General features: G+C 41.8%; 1 protein-coding gene across 2 annotated transcripts in view; it reads right to left on the bottom strand.

Annotated features, from left to right (window-relative positions):
• Window positions 1-5,568, bottom strand: part of LOC135547269 (E3 ubiquitin-protein ligase Midline-1) — a 60,623-nt gene extending 55,055 nt beyond the window's left edge. Inside the window, exon 1 of one of the 2 annotated variants that reach the window (XM_064976090.1) lies at window positions 5,374-5,568. The gene's annotated coding sequence lies outside the window, so the exon portion shown is untranslated. The remainder of the gene's footprint in view (window positions 1-5,373) is intronic. The other variant, XM_064976091.1, reaches the window with a different exon arrangement.
• Between the last annotated feature and the right edge of the window lie 432 nt (window positions 5,569-6,000).

Below are 6,000 nucleotides of genomic sequence, written 5' to 3' on the forward strand. Positions count from 1 at the left end.
TCTCACACAAAATATCAAGGAACCAATATACACAGGCAGTTAGGAAAGCAAAGGCTTGCTTTTTCAAACATAAATTTGCATCCTGTAGCACAAAGTCCAAAAAGTTCTGACACTTTAACCTGTTGAGTGTAGGGGGCAGTATTTTGATGTTTGGATGGAAAACGTACCCAAATTAAACTGCCTATTTCTCAGGCCCAGAATCTAGAATATGAATATAATTGTCAGATTAGGATAGAAAACACTCAAGTTTCCAAAATTGTCAAAATATTTCTCTGTATACATCAATGTCGCTCTTGTTGCTGGTGGTTCTCTGATCCACCTCAAAGCAGACAACACCATTCTGTATACGGCAGGGTAGCCTAGTGGTTAGAGCGTTGGACTAGTAATCGGAAGGTTGCGAGTTCAAACCCCCGAGCTGACAAGGTACAAATCTGTCGTTCTGTCCCTGAACAGGCAGTTAACCCACTGTTCCTAGTCCGTCATTGAAAATAAGAATTCGTTCTTAACTGACCTGCCTGGTTAAATAAAGGTAATAAAAAATACTTCTGGCCCTTCTTTTGACACTGTGTTAACAAACCTCCAGACAAGCTTCAATGCCATACAACACTCCATCTGTGGCCTCCAACTGCTCTTAAATGTAAGTGAAACTAAATGCATGCTCTTCAACCGATCGCTGCCTGCACCCACCCGCCTGTCAAGCATCACTACTGGACGATTCTGACTTAGAATATGTGGATAACTACAAATACCTAGGTGTCTGGTTAGACTGTAAACTCTCCTTCCAGACTCACATTAAGCATCTCCAATCCAAAATTAAATCTAGAATCGGCTTCCTATTTTGCAACAAAGCTTCCTTCACTCATGCTGCCACATACACCCTTGTAAAACTGACTATCCTACCGATCCTTGACTTTGGCGCTGTCATTTACTAAATATCTTCCAACACTCTACTCAGACTACATCCAATTTACTAACACAGTGCCATCCGTTTTGTCACCAAAGCCCCATATACGTACTACCCACCACTGCGACCTGTATGCTCTCATTGGTTGGCCCTCACTTCATATTAGTTTCCAAATGCACTGGCTCCAGGGCATCTATAAGTCTATGCTAGGTAAAGCCTCGCCTTATCTCAGCTCACTGGTCACCATAGCAGCACCCACCCGTAGCACGCTCTCCAGAAGGGAAATTTCACTGGTCACCCCCAAAGCCAACTCCTCCTTTGGCCACCTTTCCTTCCAGTTCTCTGCTGCCAATGACTGGAACGAATTGCAAAAATCACTGAAGCTGGAGTCTTATATCTCTCCCACTAACTTTAAGCATCAGCTGTCAGAGCAGCTTACTGATCATTGTACCTGTACACAGCCCATCTGTAAATAGCCCACCCAACTACCTCATCCCCGTATTGTTATATATTTTTTGCTCCTTTGCACCCCAGTATCTCTTCTTGCACATTCATCTTCTGCACATCTATCACTCCAGTGTTTAATTGCTAAATTGTAATTATTTCGCCACTATGGCCTATTTATTGCCTTACCTCCCTAATCTTACTACATTTGCACACACTGTATATATATTTTCTATTGTGTTATTGGCTGTATGTTTGTTTATCCCATGTGTAATTCGTTTGTCTCACTGCTTTGCTTTATCTTGGCCAGGTTGCAGTTGTAAATGAGAACTTATTCTCAACTGGCCTACCTGGTTAAATAAAGGTGAACTTATATATTTATTTACTTTAATTGCAAAACTGCTCACTGCATCCAAGTTGCTTGACATAGGCGCTTCAATGAGCTGTCAGTCAAGGTGAGGTCATCGATATAAGCTCCCCGCCCACTCAGCCTGTATTTTCCTACTTACTGGTTGCTAACCATGAGACAAAGTATGACTGTCCAGGACCTTTAACACTTTCAAAAGTGTTATTTTAACACCAGTTGATTGGTGTTAGTGTGAAATGTACACTTTCTGAGTTAAATGTACAAAATAGATTTTACTTTGCACGCTATGACTAGCTACCATGGCTCACTCTAAAACTTGAACATCCTAAGCACAAAGAAGTCTGCAGATAAAGTGACTCAAATGTTCAGCACAAAAATCATTTGCAGAGAAACTCCGGGAAGAGTAGCAATATATTTTTTTTTGCTGGAGAAACACTACAATACTGAATGTCTGTTGGTTTCCCAGTTAAATAGGGAGAGGCAGTAACTTACGGGAAAATAAGGTTATGTTTAGTTCCACGGCACAGTCTAATAGCCAAAGCCTGTTGGCTTTTCTTGTTTCCTGAAAAATGTATCATTCTTTTGTAAGTCTGTGGTGAAAGCCTGACACATTCTTTTCTGCTTGGAGAGCCCTGTAATTGCTTCCAGCAGCTTCTGATGGATTTTCTTACACTGTTAGACTATTAGATGAATGTCTTTATTAAGCAAAATATTAACTTAAAGCTGTTTCATCGCAACTCAGATGAAAAGGTGGGAAATGTCTAGGTAACTCTCAGATGTCACAGACACAGTTACCCAGCTAAAAACTGTCTGACTAAACTTAGTCATTAGCACATTCATGATGCCTGCTTAAATCATCAGTTAACTTTAATACAGACCCTATTGTACTGTGCCTTGTATCTCTCCCAGAAACATAGAGTTTTACTAAGACACCGAACAAAGTGGAGACTGGCTAGGGAGGGGGAGTGTGAACATCTGCTGTTCTATGCTCCTGTGTCCTATCCTGGGAGAGCCTTGGATAGGATGAGTGCTGTAGGAGCCGTCAGAAGGAAAACCAGCTCTTAGAATTTGGGTCTGAGTTTTGGGTCTTTGTCTGGCTGGGTGCATTCCATCCTCACTACACTACAGGCTCTGTCAAAACACCATCAGCTCTGGTTTGGTCTGGTCCCTCAGTAGGAATAATTACATGATGCATTGTTAGAGGAGGAAACGGGTTATCATAGATAAGCAATAAAGTGGATAGATGTTAGCTATCATTTCTTGGGATATCATTTTTTTTCACTATAGGTTAAAGTTTCTGTAGAGGGCCCTGGCTAGATGGGGTTGAGTAGTCCTCAACAAGAGTTAACTGAGAACTTGAAAGCTTCATATCTTTGGCTGGCTAGAAGCATGCAGAATATCCTCCTTTCATCCCTTCTCCATATATATCTCACTTGCTCTAGTCTTTGCAGGACACATTCCCCAAACTTGGCTCCAACAATAGATTTTTCTCCCATTTCAAAATGGTTTAAACAGTCACCTTTTCCACTGAGCTCAGATTGTCTTCTCTGGAAACTGGAGCTTGTGCTCCAAACTCCAACAGCAGAGGAGTATCCAACCACACATTGTGGTGACTGACTCACAGACTCAGCATCACTCTTTCCACAGTCAATGCTACAGTATAGTACAACCCTTGGGCTCACATCAACACAGATGTGTGCTCTGTCACAACCATTGGCTGGGAATAATATAGGAATGGACAAAGCCGTTGATCACATGACACCATTGATTCCTATGTGAAGACTCGATAGCGCATTTGAAGCCAGGGAAGTCAGGTTAAGATGCACATGCACTTTGAGTTCCTACTCCAGGTAGGGATGTTGCAGGCTAGCTCAGTGTTGCGCCCCCCCCCATTGAGTATCTCAAGTTGAAGGCCGCTCGGGTACTACAGGCTGCCATTAGCTACTAAATTATCCTCATAACTTCTTCTGTTTGCAATTTTTAAATAATCGGTTAAATAATCGAGGACATACATCTGGTGTAATAAAATACATTATTGGTACCATGATTCTCTTACAAAAAAAATACTTTATTTACACAAAGATTGACCATGAAGTTTGACATTTTCTCATTCCCTAATGGGGAACCTGTTTTTTTGCAAATGCCTGCAGTACCGCGGTCTGCCTTGAACTTTGTGGCTCCAATTAGAGTGAGCAGTCATTCTCCCCTGGTCACAACACCCAGGCCTAGCAAATTCACACTCACGAATGGCCCTGGCTCTCTTGACCTGGGATGGATACATTCGGTTCATTTATCATTCAGAAGGATAGTAGTGAGGCAAAAGTGGGGTTTAAGAGGTGATAAACCAACAAACTACAATTCACATTGCTAAACGTAAATTTAAAAAAACACAAGAAATCCATTGCACTCGGGATTATTCTTAATTTTTCTTTTTAAAGAACTGGTTACGGAATTCAGTCCTCAAGGCAAAGAAAGCACAAAATATTAATGTTGAGAGAAAGTACAACTGTTTCAATCTATTTAAGACAAAGTTTACCAAGAAAGTGTTTAAAGTGTTAGATCACTACCAGATGCGTCTAGGCTGCACATGAGGGAAACTAGAGAAAACCAAAATGAATATACCAGATTCCCACTTTTACCATTTTTGGCTCAATTAAATGTACTGTATCCTTTCCTAAAATAACATGGCACTGCTGTCATTTCCACCAAAAAGCTTTAGGTTAAGATATATGACATAACGTTTATTTGAAATGATAAGATTTATGGTGTAAAATTACAAGGAACGGAACCCCCTGACCTCCTTCTGTACTGTAGCCACATGACAGTTGACTGGATCCCTGAAATGAAGTATACGTACATTTTTCTGTTTAATAAGCCAAAGTCAGAACAGTTTCCTCTTTGTGGTACCTGGTAACTCACTGGACCTGTCAGCAGGTATGATTCATGTCCACACCAGTCTCAACCTGTTCTTTTACAGCAATTCCTGCTCCTCCTTACTTGGAACACACACTCTCTCTCTCACACACACACACACCCACACACACACACAAACAGACACACCACACACACACACACACACACACACACACACACACACACACACACACACACACACACACACACACACACACACACACACACACACACACACACACACACACACACACACCACACACACACCACACACACACACAGACACACACCCTGGGACTTCAACACCTGACCAGTAGCTCAGTATCAAGAATTCACTTACAGCACATTCATATTCTGTTCTCTCAGACTAGCAGAAAGTAAAAGTGTCAAGCAATATTAGACCCCCCGAGTCTAATCAAAATCCATTTAAGAGAGATTGATCAAATCTTTATATAGGCCTTTGTTATAGTCCTTTGATGCAATACTGAGGATGTATTATCCTAATCACTTTGTAATCCCTAATCACATTCTCTGCCTTTGCGGAAGAAATTGTACACCGTGTGCAGGGGAGACAACAATGATGAGACAACAATGGTTCGCTTAACAATTTGGTTGTTGAGGGACGCAAGTGAAAGTCATGGAGAAAGTTATACTGTACAAAAACTCAATCCTGAATACAATTCATAGTCTCATCACTATTCCAATGTTGCCATTTGTCCTTAGATCTCTACAGTATGTATCTTACCTGGCTCCCCATGGCTGCCATGTGTGAGTCTCTCCCAGGTGAATAATGGCAGAACAGCAGAACGTGGCCAGGCAGAAGGTCTCCTTCAGGCAGCAGTCAGCCAGGATTCCTCTGGTAAAAACATACAGGAGGTTGGAAGGTGTTCTGTCTCGCTGCTGTACACTCCCCTTCATCAGGGTGTGTACTCACACATACCATGCTGACACACACTCTGCTTCTCATCTGCCTCACAGGTTTACACAGGAGCAGAAAGCTGGGCTGGGGTGAGTCCTTCCACCCCAGGGGAGCTGACATTACAGTAATGCCTTTAAAGTTCTATCCACACACAATGTACACATATTTGCATTTGAATTCACCCTAATTATACTCACTGTAAGTCATCATCCGACCTACACATATGGCGGGGGAACTTATCTGTTCTGAACCAAATATGCACAAACTTAGTAACTTATTGATTATCTTTTGGTAGTTAGCTGCAAAATACAACAACAAATGAATTAGACTTAGGAGGAAAGTGAGGGAGACTTGTGTTTACTAGGGCTTGGTCTGTTAGCCGTGGGTGTACAATCAGTTCCTGATAATGGGGATTAATGCTCTTTCATCTTAACAGTGTATCCCACATGGCCC

The sequence above is a fragment of the Oncorhynchus masou genome, chromosome 10 (assembly GCF_036934945.1).
Source record: "Oncorhynchus masou masou isolate Uvic2021 chromosome 10, UVic_Omas_1.1, whole genome shotgun sequence".
In the NCBI taxonomy this organism is placed as follows: Eukaryota; Metazoa; Chordata; class Actinopteri; order Salmoniformes; family Salmonidae; genus Oncorhynchus; species Oncorhynchus masou.